General features: G+C 41.8%; 1 protein-coding gene and 1 pseudogene across 8 annotated transcripts in view; both read left to right on the top strand.

Annotated features, from left to right (window-relative positions):
- Nucleotides 1–18,992, top strand: part of FRMD5 (FERM domain containing 5) — a 331,205-nt gene that overhangs the window by 191,175 nt on the left and 121,038 nt on the right. The window lies entirely within an intron of this gene.
- On the top strand, nt 14,004–15,296 carry LOC134808522 (actin, cytoplasmic 1-like; annotated as a pseudogene).

Here is an 18,992-nt window from a genome sequence, read left to right as displayed (position 1 = left end):
CATGTTAAATAAAAACTATGGCATTTTCTCTGGAAGTTTGATTTAACATTCATTTGAAGTACCTTGGCTCACTGGTGTGGGTGTGTTACTAAATTTCTTGTAAGGACACATTCCTCTTTGAGAGAATGCTGGTTTGAAAAATAAATATGAGAGCTATTGGTCCAAATTGCTATTATAGATTAAAAATCAAATTGTTTTACAGAAAATTTTTAGTCAAACCATGCTGCCAAAATAGGGGGTGAAACAATTCATAATGCTGGGTTCCTAATAATTTATTCATTTAACATCAGCAAATATTTGTTGAGTGTCTACAGCTTGCTGGACACCGTTCTAGGCCCCTTTCTTCTTCAGTGAACAAAAGAGACAAAAATTGATGTCCTCATAAATTCTAGCAGTGATCCAGGGGTGGAGAATAAGCAATGAATAATAAACATAAAAAAATTAGTAAATGACATATGGTATATTAGAAAGTGATAAGTGCTGTAGAATACGAAAACATAGAGTAGGGTAAGGAAAATGGGGACTGCTAGAGTTGGAAGGGTGGTTGTAATATCAAGTATACATATCAAATACAGTAGTCAGTGTGGGCCTTGTTGAAGTGAGATTGAACACTTGAAGGAAGTAAAATAATCATTTCTGGCGGAGGAATCATAGCCAAGGGCGTAAATAAGATTATAGCTGTAGAGTGTGACAAATAGCAAGGAGGCTATTGTGTTTGGAGTAAAGTAGGATGATGAAGGGAGTAATAGGAGGTGAGGCCAGAAAGTTATAGGGACATTTTTAGGACTCTGGGTTTTACTCTTGAGTGAAATAGGGAACCATCGCAGGGTTTTAACAACCTACAACTGAGTGTTTTGTGATCATTGGAATGTTAAGAGGAGTGATTGAAAGTGACTTACATTTTTAAAAGCACTACCCTGACTGCTATGTTGATGACAGACTGATTAAGGGGCAAGGGTAGAGGCAGGGAGACTAGCTGGGTGCAATCTAGGCCCAAGACGATGGTGGTGGCTTGGACCAGGGTGATTGATAGCGGTGGAGGTGGTAAGATGTGGTTAGATTCTGAATACATTTTGAAGGTAGAACTGATAGGATTTTCTGACAGATTAGATAGATGTGTAGTATGAAAGAGAGAGTAAAGACTCCAGGATGATTCCAGGGTTTTTTATCTGAGCAACTAGAAGGATGGAGTTGCCATCAACTGAAATGGGATAGGCTGTGGGTGGACCCCATTTGGAACAAAAGATCAAGAGTTCAGTCTTCTGCTGTGGTATGACTTGGGAATTCTTTCCTTGTATCCTGGGACTGAGCACATAAGTAAAGTGAGGATAATAGGAGGTAGGTCTCTCATTGTTAGAAAAGGGAGTTACAAGTATGGAAAGGGGGGAGACTAGAATTAAGGGAGGAGACCACCCCTCATATTGTCTTATGCCCAGTTTCTGCCTCCAGAGAAAGAAGAAGTAAAAACTAAAAGGCAGAAATGAAATCCACAGGCAGACAGCCCAGCGCCGCACCCTGGGCCTGGTAGTTAAAGATCGACCCCGGACCTAATAGGTTATGTTATCTATAGATTCCAGACATTGTATGGAAAAGCACTGTGAAAATCCCTGTCCTGTTCTGTTCCATTCCAATTACCGGTGCATGCAGCCCCCAGTCACGTACCCCCTGCTTGCTCAATTGATCATGAGCCTCTCACGCGGACCCCCTTAGAGTTGTAAGCCCTTAAAAGGGACAAGAATTACTCACTCAGGGAGATCGGTTTTTGGAGACGTGAGTCCGCCGATGCTCACAGCTGAGTAAAGCCCTTTCCTTCCACAACTCGGTGTCTGAGGGGTTCTTGTCTGCGGCTCGTCCTGCTACAGAATGAACCCTTTGAAATTGGAATAGAATTAGAGATATTAGTGTAAACCCATGGTTTTTGACATTGAGATACAGAAATGGATATAAATATACACCCTCAAACATACTTTCTTAACTTCATTACTGAGAAGGCCTGCGACGAATGACCCTCCAATAACAATGATCACACAACACCCAGATGTAAGTTTTTAAATGCCATTCTCCACTAAAAAAATCAGGTGCCTTTGAGAACTAGCTGATTCTGGGCCAAGGCAGAGAAAGGGTAAGATGGGCCTGGGACATCTTATTGTGCTAGAAAGTTTAAAAGTGCTCAAGTAATGATGACATGTCAAAAGGACAGGAAACAACTTGAAGGGGCTCACTGTGGCCAAACCGAGGAGTCTTTTGGCATCAAAATAAAGAATGAACTGGGTGCAGTGGCTCGCACTTTGGGAGGCTGAGGCAGGTGCAGTGGCTCGCACTTTGGGAGGCTGAGGCAGGTGGATCACTTGAGGCCAGGAGTTTGAGATCAGCCTGGCCAACATGGTGAAACCCCGTGTCTACTAAAATTACAAAAATTATCCAGGTGCTAATTAGCCAGCTACTCAGGAGGCTGAGGCAGGAGGATCCCTTGAGCTCAGGGGTTCAAGACAACATTTTGAAACCCCATTTTTACAAAAAATACAAAAAATTTAGCTGGGCCTGGTGACATGTGCCTGTACTCCCAGCTACTTGGGGGGCTGCGGCAGGAGGATCACTTGAGTTTGGGAAGCGGAGGCTGCAGTGAGCTGTGTTCATGCCACTGGACTCCAGCCTGAATGACAAAGTGATTTTTGTCTCAAAAAAAAAATAAAATAAAATAAAATTGGATCTTTATCTTATGCCATACACAAAAATAAACTCAAAATGGATTAAAGATTTAAACATAAGACCTGAAACCATAAAAATCCTAGAAGAAAATATAGGAGGAAAGCTCCATGACATTAGTCTTGGCAATACTTTTTTTAATATGACACTAAAAACACAGGCAACAAAAGTAAAAACAAGTAGGGCTACATCAAATTAAAAAGTTTCTGCACAGCAGAGGGAACCATCAACAAAATGAAAAAGTGTCCCACAGAATGGGAGAAAATATTTATAGTCCATATGTCTATCTGATAAGGGATTAAATCCAAAATATATGAGACTCATACAATTCAATAACAGAAAAATAAATAACCTGATTTAAAAATGGGCATAGGAGCTGAATAGACATTTTTCCAAGGAAGATATAAAAATGGTCAACAAGTATATGAAAAGGTGTTCAACATCACTGATCATTAGGGAAATACAAATCAAAACCACAATGAGATAGCACTTCAAACACGTTAGAATGGCTATTATAAGAAAGACAAAAGATAACAAGTATTGGTGAGAATACTTGTTATTGGTGAGAAAAGGGAACCCTTGTACACTATTAATGGGAATGTAAATTAGTATAGCCATTTTGAGGCTGGGCATGGTGGCTCGCACCTATGGTTCCAGCTACTTGGGTGGCTGAGGTGGGAGGATTGCTTGAGCCCAGGAGGTTGAGGCTGCACTGAGCTGTGTTCACACCACTTCACTCCAGCCTGGGCAACAGAGCGAGACCCTATCTCCAAATACTAAAAAAGTATAGCCATTTTGAAAATCAGTATGGAGGTTCCTCAAAAATTTTAAAATAGAACTACCACAGGGTACAGTGGATCACACCTGTAATCCCAGCACTTTGGGAGGCCAAGGTGGGTGGATCACCTGAGATCAGGAGTTCAAGAACAGCTTGGCCAACATGGCAAAACCCCATCTCTACTAAAAATACAAAAATTAGCTGGGTGTGGTGGCGCTTGCCTATAATCCCAGCTACTCGGGAGGCTGAAGCATGAGAATCGCTTGAACCCGGGAGGCAGAGGTTGCGGTGAGCCGAGATTGTGACACTGCACTCCAGCCTGGGGGATACAGCGAGACTCTGTCTCAAGAAAAAAAAAAAAAATAGAACTACCATGTGATCTAGCAATCCCACTTCTGGGCATATATCCAAAGGAAATCAGTTGAAGAGATGTCTGCACTCTCCTGTTCATTGCAGCGTTATTCACAATAGCCAAGAAATGGAAACAATCTTTTAAGTGTTCATTCACAAAAGAATGGACAAAGAAATTGTGGTAGGGTGAGGTGCAGTGGCTCACACCTGTAATCTCAGCATTTTGGGAGAGTGAGCAGGAGGATCACTTGAGCGCAGGAATTCAAGACCACCCTGGGCAATATAGTAAGACCCTGTCTCTACAAAAAAATAAAAAATAGCTGGGCATGGTGCATGCCTATAGTCCTAGCTACTAGGGAAGCTGAGGCAGAAGTATGGCTTGAGCCCAAGGAGTTTGGGGCTACAATGAGCACTCCAGCCAGGGTGGCAGAGTGAAATGCTGTCTCCAAAAAAACAAAAACAAATCATGGCATATATATATACATATGCATGGCATATATATATATATATATACACATACACACACACAAATATAAAATGGTATATCATGTATGTGTATGTATCTGTATATCACACATATATCTGTGATATAGATATTCCATTGTATATGTGTGCGTATTCACATATATAGATACACACACATGTGTATACAATGAAATACTACCCAGCCTGTAAAAAGGAGGAAGTCTTGCCATTTGTGACAACATGAATGCAACTGGAGGGCATTATTCTGAGTGAAATAAGTCAGAGACAAATACTGCATGATCTCACATATGTGGAATCTAAGAAAGTCAAACGCATAAAAAGAGTAAAAAAGTAGTTACCAGGAGTCAGGTGTGGGGGTAGGGAAATGGGAAGATGTTGGTAAGAGGGAACAAACTTGCAGTCATAAGTAAATTGTGGAGACCGAATATACATCATGGTGACTATAATAATAATGAATTGCATACTAGGAAAAAAGTTTTTAAGTGGGTGTAGAGTTTTAATTTTGCTAGATGAAGAGTTCTGGAGATTGGTCGCACAACAGTGTGAATGTACTTGACACAACTGAACTGCACACTTATAATTAAAGGCTGAGTGTGGTGGCTCACACCTGTAATCCTAGCACTTTGGGAGGCCAAGGCAGGCAGATCACCTGAGGTCAGGAGTTCGAGACCAGCCTGGCCAATATGTCAAAGCCTTGTCTCTACTAAAATTATAAAAATTAGCCAGGCGTGGTGGCACACACCTGTAATCCCAGCTACTCAGGAAGCTGAGGCGGGAGAATCACTTGAACCTGGGAGGTGGAGGTTGCAGTGAGCCGAGATCACACCACTGCACTCCAGCCTGGGCAATAGATGGAGACTCCATCTGAAAAAAAAAATAAAAATGAAAGCAACTTGTGAAGAGAGAAGAAACAGTGTTAACAGCTGAGGAATGAAATTATCGTCTGTTTGTTTCCTATCCCTAGCATTTGATGATTACAGCTTATTTTCTTTTTCCAGAAGTTTTGGTGCTTGCTTGCCAGCAGGTTGTTCCCAGAGATTGTCTGTGTTCTAGAAAGTGACGTCATTTTGCATGGTAGAGAGCAGCTGGATAGAAATAGGCCTGCCTATCTCACAGCAGGGCGGAGTCTTGGAATGCAGAGTCTTTCATTCAAATCATACTGAACTTCCTGATGTGAAATCAGCCATCATCTCACAAGCTCATCTCATCAATTTCCTGGTAGAAGCAGCTGTGCTGCCAGGGATAGAATCCTCTGGCCAGCCATTATTAGATCTGAAAACGCACCCCTTGTTTTCCCTTTAGTGCTCAAGCCTTAGTGTCTGCCAGTTTGAATGGCAGTGGAGTTTAGGGATTTGTATGTACTTAAACTGAATAAGGTAGAGAGCCTAATGGTCATGACAGAATTGACAGACACCCTCTCTGTGGAGTGTTGGATCACATATGCATTGCCTCTGATCAGTCTGCTTGTTTGAAACTAATGTCAAAGGCAATGTCTAGTGTTGCCTCTTACCTTTAATAGGAAACTAGAAATAGAACCCTTGTCACCTGTGCAGAGATTTGCCATCAGAGAACTTCATCTGTCCTTTAATACTTTTGCTGTGTCCTGGAAATGATTTCTTTACTTGTCTTCCAGGATATGTCACTCATTCCTACCAACTAATAATAAGCATATCTAAATCTTGTAGACCACTTTGCAATTTACAAAGTTATATATCTATTATCTCATTTAATCTTGGTAGCAGAACTAAAAAGGCGATAGTCTTATCCCCATTTTGTGGAGAAGGAATCATAGCTCCAGATCATATACCACCTGTAAGCAGCTATGATTGTTATATCCCTGATGACAATACCTTAGTTCCACATTGAAGCAGTTGAAGAAATGTAGCTTTGTTAATTATATTATCTAACAAAGTCTCTTTAGTGTGATGTAGGAAATACCTCACACAAAGGACCATTTTACTATATATAGTATAACATCATGTTGTATACCTTAAATATATATAATAACTTTTTTTAAGACAGAAAAAAGAGGCCTTTAAGAGGCCTACTGGAAGTAGACGGGAGATCTCAATGTCATGAACATTGAAGAACATATCTTTTTGTTGTCATTATGGTTTTATTGTGGTTGTTTGGAAACAACATAAGTCATATGGACTGAAACTGTTAATTGTTTCTTGTGGCGTGCATGATCATTCTGATTTTTCTATAAAGAGTAGAGATAGATAGACATGTTTCCTTTTCATCATTTGCAAGCATTGTCTAGATTATGGGGAGGCAACTGCCACTGTTAGATTTCAATAATATAAAAACTTAAGAATAGAAATCAGGCCCAGGGGAAAAATCCACTCACTTTGGCAGCAGAACTACATCAAGAAAGCTCAGGGGCAAGGAGACAACAGGCAAGGAGACAGTTTCTCCTATGGAGACAGACTAGGTTCTATCAGCAATTCTGGTATCCTGTGTCATTGCCAGCAGGCACCCTGAAGGGAATGAGATGAACCACAAAAGAATGTGTTGGTAAGAATATATCCTTTGCAACCTTACTGCAGAATGGGAAATTTCTTTTGAGCTTGATCCATTTTTGTTCCCTAGAGTCAAAAATATGTTTTCTTGAGAAATCTCAAGAGTAGAATCTTTGGGTGTGGATTGGGGAGAGGAGTGGGCAGAGAATAGGACAACAATGAAGGCTGGTTTTAGAGAGGTAGAGCAAAGATGCCGTAAATAAGCATAGCAGTTAGAGTATTGTGAAATGAAATTTGGGAGTTACCCTTCAGGCCTTTATCATCATAAGAGTCATTTTCTTTCTGGTGCTAGCAGCATTCTTCTGTTAAGGTAGGTCCCCTGTGTCTGTCTTCTTGAAAGTGGGAGTTGAAACTTTCTCTCTTTTCTTTCTTCTCATCATGACTAGAGTATACCTGAGCAGATATTTGTGTTTGTACATTCTAGTTCAGTGATATTCATGTTTTAATCATTGGAAAGCTTTAAAGAAATATCAGTGCATGTATCATTTTTTTAAAAGCCCCCCACATGATTCTAATATATAGCCAAGGTTGACACTGTTCAAGAGCAGTGTTTATCAAACTTTAATGTGAAAATGAATCATCTGGGGATCTCGTTAAAAGATGGTTTCTGCTTTCAGTAGATCCAGGATAGAGCCTAAAATTCTGCATTTTCAACATGCAGAACACTTTGAGCAGCAAATTCCAGAACAATGGTTCTCAAACTGGTATACAAAAAAAAAAAAAAAAAATCAGCTGAGGAGCTTAAAAAAAAAAGGCAATCCCCACTCAGATCAATTCAGTAAGAATCTATAGGAGAGAAACTGAGGGTTTGAACATCAGCTAGATGGTGAAATTGAACTTTATAGCACTCATCCCCTCACAGAAATATCATCGTAAACAACTACCCATGCATGAAAATACCTTCACAAGAACTAGGGAAATCAGATGAGAGAGTACAGCAATGAGGTATCATGTAGAAATAAGAAAAGATACATTGAAGAGGGCAGGAAAGACAGTTTTACGTTACCCTCGTCACACTTCCCCAAACCTCAGACAGCACAGCATGGAGAAAGATACCCTCTGTGTGAGGGAAGGAGAGTGAGTACCGGACATTGCCTCATTCCTCAACACTGGGCCTGTCCCAGTAAAACCCATCACTGGGTAGGCCCCATGGTCCCTGACTCCAGGCCTGTACCTACAGACTAGGCTTCCAAGTCCACCACAGTGCCAAGCTAGATCCTGCAGCCCCAGGCTCCAGGCCTGCTCAGTGGACCCTGCCTCCAGGCCAGCCCCTGCAGACCTAGTCTGCAGGCCCACACCAGGTTCCAGAACAGCCCAGAGGCAGGTCAGCCCACACAACCCCAGGCTTTAAGCCTGCCCCAGTGCCAAGGCAGAAGCCTAGGCCTCAGGCACCAAGCCATCACCTTCAGACACGGGCTCCAGGCCAGGCTGATCCTCGTGACCCCACCCTGTAGGGGAGCCTCTGCAGCCCTACACTCCAGCAGCTTTGGGGTTCAGCCCTGTTCTAGCACATCCAGGGTCCAGGCTCATCCCAGTAGACCCCAGCACTGGGCTGGAACCCATGGACACAGGCTCTAGGAACATCCATGTGGACCAAGGTTCCAAGCTGGCTCTCACGGCTCCAGGACCTACGTTAGCCCTCAAAAACCTAGCCTCCAGACCTAACCTCCAGGCATATCCCCATGGACCCAGTCTTCAGGCCAGTCCCCAGGGTTCCAGGTACCATGCCAGTACCCATGATCCCAGGCTCCAGACCAGCCCCTACAGATCCAAGCTTCATTCCTGCCCTAACACCAGGCTGGCCCCAGGCTCCAGGCCAGTCCCCATAGACCCAACCTCCAGTGGACCCAGAATCCAAACCTGCTTCAGCAGACCCATGGTCCAGACCCACCCCTGTAGACACCAGTGCCAGGACAGTCTCCATGAACCATGTCTCCAGGACCACTCCTGGAGACCCATGCTCCAGGCCAGCTCCTGTGGACCTAGGACCCAGCCTGCCCCCACAAACTCAGGCTCCAGGCACACCCCAGCACCAGGCCAGCCTCTTTGAAATCAGGCTTCAGCCCTTTGTAGCTGCAGGGTCTTCATCCATGGATTTAACCAATCATGGATCACAAATGTAGTTAAGCCTACATTGGTTACATCTGTACTAAACATGTACAGACTTTTTTTTCTTGTCATTATTCCCTAAACAATACAGCATAACAGCTATTTACATAGCATTTACTTTGTATTAGGTACTACTAGTAATCTAGATATTTAAAATGTGTGGGAGGATATGCATATGTTGTTATATGCAAATACTATATTGTTTTATATAAGGGACTTGAGCATCTGTGGATTTTGGTATTCTCAAAGGGTCCTGGAACCAATTCCCCACAGATGCTGAGGGATGACTATATTCAAAGTGCTAAAGGAGAAAACAAGAATACCTGGAAGCTGTCCTTCAGAAATGAAGGAGAGAGAAAGGCTTTCTCAGATAAGCAAAAGCTGAGGGAGTTCATCACTACCAAACTTGTCTTATGAAAAAGGCTGAACGGAGTTCTTCAAGCTGAAAGAAGAGGATGCTAATTAGTAAACATTAAAACATACAAACTCACTGGTAAAAGTAAGTACACAGTCAAATTCAGAATAATATTGTAATGGTGGTGTGTAAGTTACTTATATCTTTAGCATGAAGGTTAGGCAAAACTATTTAAAAATACTAAGCGCAGGGTGCAGTGGCTCACGCCTGTAATCCTAGCACTTTGGAAGGCTGAGGTTGGTAGATCACTTGAGGTCAGGAGTTTGAGACCAGCCTGGCCAACATGGTAAAACCCCATCTCTACCAAAAAATAAAATTAGCTGGGTGTGGTGGCATGTGCCTGTAGTACCAGCTATGCAGGAGGCTGAGGTAGGAGAATCAGTTGAACCTGGGAGGCCAGTATTGCACCATTGAACTCCAGGCTGGGCAACAGAATGAGACCTTCTCTCAGAAAAGTAAAATAAAAATAATAATAGCTATAATAATTGATTAATGAATACACAATATAAAAAGATGTAAATGTTGATAGTAAAAGCATAAAATATGAGGGGCAGGTAGAGTAAAATAATTGAGTTTTTTTACGCACTCAAAGTTGTTACCAGTTTAAAATGGCCTGTTATAACTATAAGATGTTCTGTGTAAGCCTCATGGTAACCACAAAACAAAAGCCTATAGTAGATTCACAAAAAATAAAAAGTAAGGAATCAAAGCCTAACACTAGAGAAAATAAATCACAAAGGAAGATAGCAAGAGAAGAAGGAAAAAAGGATCCACAAAACAATCAGAAAACAACTAACAAAATGGCAATAGTAAGTCCCTACCTATCAATAATTACTTTGAATGTAAATGGATTAAATTCTCTAATCAGAAGGCATGGAATGGTTGAATTAATTTAAAAAACAAGACCCAACTATATGCTTCCTACAAGACACTCATTTCACCATTAAGGACACACATAGATTGAAAGTAAAAGGACGGCAAAACATATTCCATGCAAATAGAAATCAAAAGAAAGCAGGGGTAACTATTCTTATGTCAGATAAAATAGACTTTAAGTCAAAAGCTGTAAAATGAGACAAGGTCATTATATAAAGATAAGGAGGTCAATTCATCAAGAGACTATAACAATTATACATATAGATGCACCAACACTGGAGCACCTAAGTATATTAAACAAATATTAAAGGACTTGAAGGGAGAGATAGATCGCAACGCAATAATAGTAGGGGACTTTGATACCCAACTTTAAGCAATGGACGTTTCATCCAGACAAAAAAAATCAATAAGGAAGCATTGGACTTAAACTGTACTTTACATCAAATGGACCTAACAGACATATACAGAACATTGCATCCAGCAGCGACATCATATACATTCTTCTCTAGCACACATGGAACATTCTCCAGGGTAAATAATATATTAGGGTCAGATGCAGTGGCTCACGCCTGTAGTTCCAGCATTTTGGGAGGCCAAGGCGGGCGGATCACGAGGTCAAGAGATTGAGACCAACCTGGCCAACAAGGTGAAACCTTGTCTCTACTAAAAATACAAAAAAATTAGCCGGGCATGGTGGCACGCACCTGTAGTCCCAGCTACTCGGGAGGCTGAGGCAGGAGAATTGCTTGAACCTGGGAGTTGCAGGTTGCAGTGAGCCGAGATCGTGCCACTGCATTCCAGCCTGGCAACAGAATGAGACTCCATCTCTAAAACAAAACAAAACAAAAAACCATTATGTTAGAGCACAAAACAAGTCTAAATAAATTTAAATGAGTTTAAGAAGATTGAAATCATATCAAATATCTTTTCTGCCCACCAAAGTATGAAACTAGAAGTTAAGAACTGGAGGAATTTTAGGAAATTTCCAAATATATGGAAATTAAACAACATGCTCCTAAACAACAAATAGGTCAAGAAGTTAAAAGGGAACTTTTAAAATATCTTGAGACAAAATAGAATACAAAATACCAAAACTTATGGAATGCACCAAGAGCAGTGCTAAGGGGTGAGTTTGTAGCAATAAACATCTACATCAAAAAAAGAAAAAGTGCCCATTGTCTCATGCCTGTAATCCCAGTGCTTTGGGAGGCTGAGACAGGAGGACCACTTGAGCCTGAGTTTGAGGTTACAATGAGCAATGACCATGCCATTGTACTCCAGCCTGGGCAGAGGAATACCCCATCTCTAAAAATAAAATAAGAATTGGAGACTGATTTGAGTAATAATAAAACTCCAGTCCAGCCGGGTGCAGCAGCTCACACCTGTAATCCCAGCGTTTTGGGCGGCCAAGGCAGGTGGGTCACCTGAGATCAGGAGTTCGAGACCAGTCTGGCCAATGTGGTGAAACCCTGTCTCTACTAAAAATACAAAAATTAGCTGGGCATAGTAGCATGCACCTGTAGTCCCAGCTACTCAGGACGCTGAGGCAGGAGAATTGTTTGAACCCAGAGGCAGAGGTTGCAGTGAGCTGATATCGCACCACTGCTCTCCAGCCTGGGCAACAGAGCAAGACTCCATCTCAAAAAAATAAAAATAAATATAAAACTCCAGTCCCTTGCAAAAAAAAAAAAAAGAATTTACAACCTTCTCATCAGTAAATATTTCGACATATTCAGGAATGCCCAACCACCAACCAATACTTTACATTTTTGCTATAGAGACAATTCTGAAGTCTAAAACTCCACGTCAGATTAAAACAAAACAAAAACAAACTCAGAACAATCTCCAACTGGAAGTTTGATTAAAGAACAAATTTCATTTCTGCTGTGAGACTCATTAGTGGAGAATATTTGTAGTCTCTATTTCTAAAGCCAACTTTATTATTTTCAAAGCCAGAATTATAGTAGAAAGCAAATATTCCTAGTAGTATTTTTTTAATAGAAGATACCTTATCCTCAAATAACTTATAGTTTAAAGAGTTTCTGTTTCTCTCATACTTCATCTTGTTGGGAGCTATCAGCATTCAGGGTTTGGATTTTTTCTGACACATGGTTTTCTTCTGGAAACCTACTAATTAGTAAAAGGATGCAGGGCTAGGACACTGTGCTGTGTTAGAGATTTTATTATTGAGCCATCTCCAAAGAATGTTGGACCAAGATTCGAGTTTAGCAGAGCTAATACATAAATGGAGTTGAGAAAACAGGAGAATGGTGAACACATCAGTGCCCTGTTTGAAAATATCAATCCCTTACCTGGTAGGCCTGATGATTTTTAATAGAGACGAGATTGTGCATTTTTTGTGGCAAGAACTGTCTAGTTTAATGTTCCAGAATTATCAGCACCAAAGACAGATCAAAAGGTCAATATTTGTCCTCCCTGTAAATGCCTTGTCTTGGGAGGGTGTTAATATGCCCAATTTGGCAATGAATTTATGGATTTTTATAATGAATATCCATATTTCAAACCCAGGCAGGTGCTCTGGAGCAGTACTGTCTGAGGGCACAGAATGCAGCAGCAGCAGTAGCAGCAGCAGCAAAGACCTGTCCCAGGCATTCAGGGCTCATTTGTATGGATGCACCGATGCTGTGGGAGCTGCGTACATCAAAGCCACTGCAGTCCCCATCACAGAGCCTCACTGAAAAAAGGATTGTTCTGCAGCTTTCCTTTCCCATCAGAGTTCCACTCCATAATCTAATACCCTTTAGCTGGAGAGGATCTGGGAGAAAGGGAGCTGAATGTGCAAAGCAAAGAACAATTTAAGTACAGTGCTCAAAAATAATTGGCAGCTTCAGGTAAAATACAGTTCTACAGTGATAAAAATCACAGCATCTTAACTCTGGCAGAGACCTGTACGGGTCATACAGTCCATCTTCCCTTGCCTGTTTTCAAAACTTAAACCATTCTAATTGGATAAGAGCTAATTTTTCATTTTAGGACTTGCAGAAAGAAAATTACAGAGCTCTCTTTGAAATCTGTTCTGATATATAGTACCTCTTTCACTGTAAGTTCATTTTTAAGTTAACCCAAATCCATCATATTCCAGTTAAAATTTGTTTGTTCAGTCATCTATAGAGATGTATAATGACTAGTCAGTATCCTTTATGTAAAAGTCATTGAAGATCAGCCATAGTTAAATTACCACTTCAACTGTCTTTTCAGTGGCTAAAATCTGTCAAGTTCCTTAAACAGTTTTTCTATGGCCAGTTTTTTTAGTCTCTTACCTGTTATTATTATCTTCTCTTCATTTTCCATGGCAATCTTTGGCTGTAAAGCTTAAACTGCACCCAGTGCTGTAGAAATATCAGATGAGTACTTAGTACGGTGAAAAACTCACCTCGTGTTCCTAAATACTTGTAGTTTTTGCTTTGCACACTAATGTGAGACCAAAAATTACCATGCTAGCTGACTCTATATGATCTTAATAATCAATGAGAAAATTTGTGATACGTAAATGTGTGTCAAAACATTTGAAACTCTATTTCTGTTGGTTATAAATGTATAGAGAAATGAAAAAACATAGTAAAACTAATGTTAGTAAGCTGTAATTTAAAACATTATAAATAATGAGAAAAGAAATTTTATTTATAGGCGTACCTCAGAGATATTGCATGTTTGATTCCAGACTATTGCAAAAAGCAAATATCACAAAAAAGCAAAGTCAGACAAATATTTTGGTTTCCCAGTGCATATAAAACTTATGTTTCTGCTGAGACCGTGTCCACCCTGCAAGCACAGAGCCTTGCCCTCGCCTCTCTGCCACCCGTCCACACCCGCCGCCAGCTCACCATGGATGATGATATCACCATGCTTGTCATCGACAATGGCTCTGGCATGTGCAAGGCCAGCTTTGCGGGTGATGATGCCCACCCCGGGCCATCTTCCCCTCCATTGTGGGGCGCCCCAGGCACCAGGGCGTGACGGTGGGCATGGGTCAGAAGGACTCCTATGTGGGCGACGAGGCCCAGAGCAGGAGAGGCATCCTGACCCTGAAGTACCCCATCAAGCAGGACATTGTCACCACCTGGGACGACATGGAGAAGATCTGGCACCACACCTTCTACAACGAGCTGTGTGTGGCTGCCAAGGAGCACCCCATGCTGCTGACCAAGGTCCCCCTGAGCCCCAAGGCCAACCACAAGAAGATGACCCAGATCATGTTGGAGATCTTCGACAGGCCAGCCATGTACGTGGCCATCCAGGCCGTACTGTCCCTGTACACCTCTGGCCTACCACTGACATCATGATGGACTACGGTGACGGGGTCACCCACACTGTGCCCATCTATGAAGAGTATGCCCTCCCCCATGCCATCCTGCGTGTGGACGTGGCTGGTCAGGACCTGACTGACTACCTCATGAAGATCCTCACCTAGCACAGCTACATCTTCACCGCCACAGCCAAGCGGGAAATTGTGCATGACATCAAGGAGAAGCTGTGCTATGTCACCCTGGACTTCGAGCAGGAGATGGCCATGGTGGCCTCCAGCTCCTCCCTGGAGATAGCTACAAGCTGCCCGACGGCCAGGTCATCATCATCAGCAAAAGCAGTTCTGCTGCCCTGAGGCGCTCTTCCAGCCTTCCTTCCTGGGCATGGAATCCCACGGCATCCATGAAACTACCTTCAACTCCATCATGAAGTGTGATGTGGACATCCTCAAAGACCTGTATGCCAACACAGTGCTATCTGGCGGCACCACCACGTACCCTGGCATCGCCGATAGGATGCAGAAGATCACCACCCTGGCGCCCACACAATGAAGATCAAGATCACTGCTCCTCCCAAGCGCAAGTACTCCGTGTGGATCGGCAGCTCCATCCTGGCCCGGCTGTCCACCGTCCAGCAGATGTGGATCAGCAAGCAGGAATATGATGAGTCAGGCACCTCCATCATCCACCGCAGATGCTTCTAGGCGGACTGTGACTTAGTTGCGTTACACCCTTTCTTGACAAAACCTAACTTGCGCAGAAAACAAGATGAGATTGGCATGACTTTGTTTTTTTTATTTTGTTTTGTTTTGTTTGGCTCGACTCAGGATTTAAAAACTGGAATGGTGAAGGTGACAGCAGTTGGTTGGAGTGAGCATCCCCCAAAGTTCTACAGTGTGGCCAGGGACTTTGATTGTACATTGTTCTTTTTTTAATAGTCATTCCAAATATCGTGAGATGCGTTATTACAGGAAGTACCTTGCCCTCCTAAAAGCTACCCCACTTCTCTCTAAGGAGAGTGGCCCAATCCTCTCCCGTGTCCACACAGGGGAGGTGATAGCATTGCTTTCATGTAAATTATGTAATACAACTTTTTTTAATCTTTGCCTTAATACTTCTTTATTTTGTTTTATTTTGAATGATCAGCTTCCGTGGCCCCCCTTTTTTGTCCCCCAACTTGAGATGTATGAAGGCTTTTTGTCTCCCTGGGAGTGGGTGGAGGTAGCCAGGGCATACCTGTACACTGACTTGAGACCAGTTGAATAAAAGTGCATGCCTTATTAAAAAAACACTTATGTTTCCACTATACTGTAGTCTATTCATTGTGCAGTAGCATATGTCTAAAAAAACAATGCACATACCTTCCTTAAAAAACACTTCGTTGCTAAAAAAAAAAAGTGCTAATGACCATCTGAGCCTTCAGTGAGTAGTAATCTTTTTGCTGCAAAAGGGTCTTGCCTCAATGCTGGAGACTTTGCTCTGTATTAGGTTTTGGCTTAAGGGAATGTTGTGGCTAGTTTGATCTTCTGTCCAGGGGTCCTCAACCCCCAGGCCACAGACCAGGCCACACAGCAGGAGGTGAGTGGTGGGGGGGGGCAAGAGAAGCTTCATCTGTATTTACAGCCACTTCCCATCACTTGTATTACCACCTGCGTTCCACCTCCTGTCAGATCAGCAGCAGCATTAGATTCTCATAGGAGCGCGAACCCCATTGTGAACTGTGCACATGAGGGATCTGGATTGCATGCTCCTTATGAGAATCTAGTTCTTGATGATCTGTCACTGTCTCCCATGACCCCCAGATGGGACTATATAATTGCAGGAAAACAAGCTCAGGGCTCCCCCTGATTCTACATTATGGTGAATTTATAATTATTTCATTATATATTACAATGTAATAATAGGTTGGGCATGGTGGTTCACACCTGTAATCCCAGCATGTTGGGAGGCCGAGGCAGGTGGGATCACTTAAGGTCAGGAGTTTGAGACTAGCCTTGCCAGCATGGTGAAACCCCATCTCTACTAAAAATACAAAAATTAGCCAGGCGTGGTGGTGCATGCCTATAGTCCCAGCTACTTGGGAGGCTGAGGCAGGAGAATCGCTTGAACCCAGGAGGCTGAGGTTACAGTGAGCCGAGATCGCACCACTCTAGCTTGGGTGACAGAGCAAGACTCCGTCTCAAAAAAAAAAAAAAAAAAAGTAATAATAGAAATAAAGTGCCCAATAACTGTAATGTGCTGGAATCATCCCGAAACCCCCTGCAACCTGGTCCATGGAAAAATTGTCTTCCACAAAACTGGTCCCTGGTGCCAAAAAGGTTGAGGACCGCTGTTCTGTCTAGACCATTAAAACTTTCTCCATATCAGCAAGAAGGCTCTTTCACTTTACCATTCATGTGTTCACTGGAGTAGCACTTTGAATATCCATCAAGATCTTTTTCTTTGCATTCACAACTTGGCTAACTGGCACAAGATGCCTAGCTTTTGGCCTTTCAACATGTTTTTCTCATTAAGCTTAATCATTTCTAGGTTTTGATTTGAAGTTAGAGGCATGTGACTCTTCCTTTCACTTGAACACTTAGAGGCCGTTGTAGGGTTATTAATTGGCTTAATTTCCTCATATTGTGGTGTCTGGGGGAATAGGAAAGCCTGAAGAGAGGGAGGAAAATGGAGGAATACCCTGTCAGTGGAGCAGTTAGGACACACACATTTATTGGTTATGTTCACTGTCTTCTATGTGTGTGGTTCATGGCACCTCAAAACAATTGCAATAGTAACATCAAAGATCACTGATCACAGATTAACATAACATAATAATGAAAAAGTTTGAAATATTGCAAGAATTAACAAAATGCAACAGAGACACAAAATGAGCACATGCTGTTGGGAAAATGGTGCTGAAAGACTTGCTCAATGCAGGCTTGCTACAAATCTTGAATTTATTTAAAAAAAAAAAACCCACAATATCTACAAAGCACAATAAAGTGAAGCACAGTAAAACCAGGTATGTCCGTATTTATTAAAAAAAAAAAAATCCCAAGTACTTTAACAGTACTTGCCTCCTTTTTGTCATATAGTTTATGATACTGAGAAAACATCTTTTCTGTGCCTTGGTGAATTGTCATCATACTCCCTTCTAAGTTTGGATGAGCTTCCAATATTTTACACTTTATGCTTTCAGTGTCATGAAATATCTGCAAGAGTTTCTTTGATGTGAAGTTTTTGCCAGCATCGCTTCCTCTGGGACATCTTCATACGTTTCGTCACAACCACTTTCCTCATTTACATTGATTAGTTTGCCTTCACTAAGTTCCTCTGGTGCATATCTAGAGCCCCTTAAATAGCAGCAATGTCAATAATCTCACAGTTAGCTATTTCTTCTATAACCCTATTTACATTCCTGTTACCACTTTTTGTTACTTTGCTGCATTTTCATCTTCGTTAGCCAGTTCCCTCTTTCAGTTATCATTTTTGGGTTTCATCATTGGAAGACAAGGAGGCAACCCCACTGCACACTTTGTTGTTTGTGCATTAACTGAATAACAGATGCACAGTGACTAGTCACCGACAGACTGTGAAAGAAGTGACGTGATTTGTCACTGATCGTGATACACATCTGTTATTTATGTTGTGAACTGAAGAGCTAGCAATCAAGTTTGTACTTCATGTAATTACTCACAGTTAATAAACCATGGCAACTGAAATTTCAACCCTGTTGTTTGGGGACTGACATTCTTTCATCTAAGAACCATGCAAAGTGAGGACAACCTCAGTCAATTCCTACATTCCTTCAGGCCCACTGCTAATTTTCTGATTCCTGGTCAGTTATCTACTCTGACATTCAGATCTTTTTCTGGTATATATGCCTTGCTAACTTCATCTTAGTGAAGTTTCTCTTTCTCCTCCAGGGGCAATACCTTTGATCTTTCCTCTCTGACATTTATGCTCTTGGCTTCTGACCATTCCTTCAATCTCTAAGTTTGTTTGAAATACTGATTTGCCCCGCTAGCTTGTGATCGTTTGCAAATTAAATAGACATTTCTCCATTCATTAATGTGAATACTTATCCCCACAGAATGTCAATTCCTGAATACCAGCACAGGTTCACCCAGCCAGCTTATCCTTATCCTTTGGTCATGTGGTCCAGTCAGTTGTATAAGGGACTCTGTAAAGGTCCTGGGTGGGGCCTCAGAATCTATATATTTAAATGTTCTCCATATTATAGCCAAGTTTGATTTATAATATAAACCATGCTTTCCTGGTTCTTAGTAATCTTACTATAGACTAATAGAAGTTTAGATCTGACAAATATACTAGAGATTGTCTTGTCAAACCTACTCATTTTATAAGTGAGAGAACTAAGGTCCAGAGTTGCCAGATGACTTGCCCATGGCTTCCCAGTTACAAGCAGAGTAGGAACTAGAACTGATGGTTCCAAACGCCCAATCTTTCTTTTTTTTTTTTTTTTTTTTGAGATGGAGTCT

The sequence above is a fragment of the Pan troglodytes genome, chromosome 16 (genome assembly GCF_028858775.2).
Source record: "Pan troglodytes isolate AG18354 chromosome 16, NHGRI_mPanTro3-v2.0_pri, whole genome shotgun sequence".
NCBI lineage: Eukaryota > Metazoa > Chordata > Mammalia > Primates > Hominidae > Pan > Pan troglodytes.
Note: the sequence above shows the minus strand (reverse complement) of the source record. Positions and strands in the feature narration are given on the sequence as shown.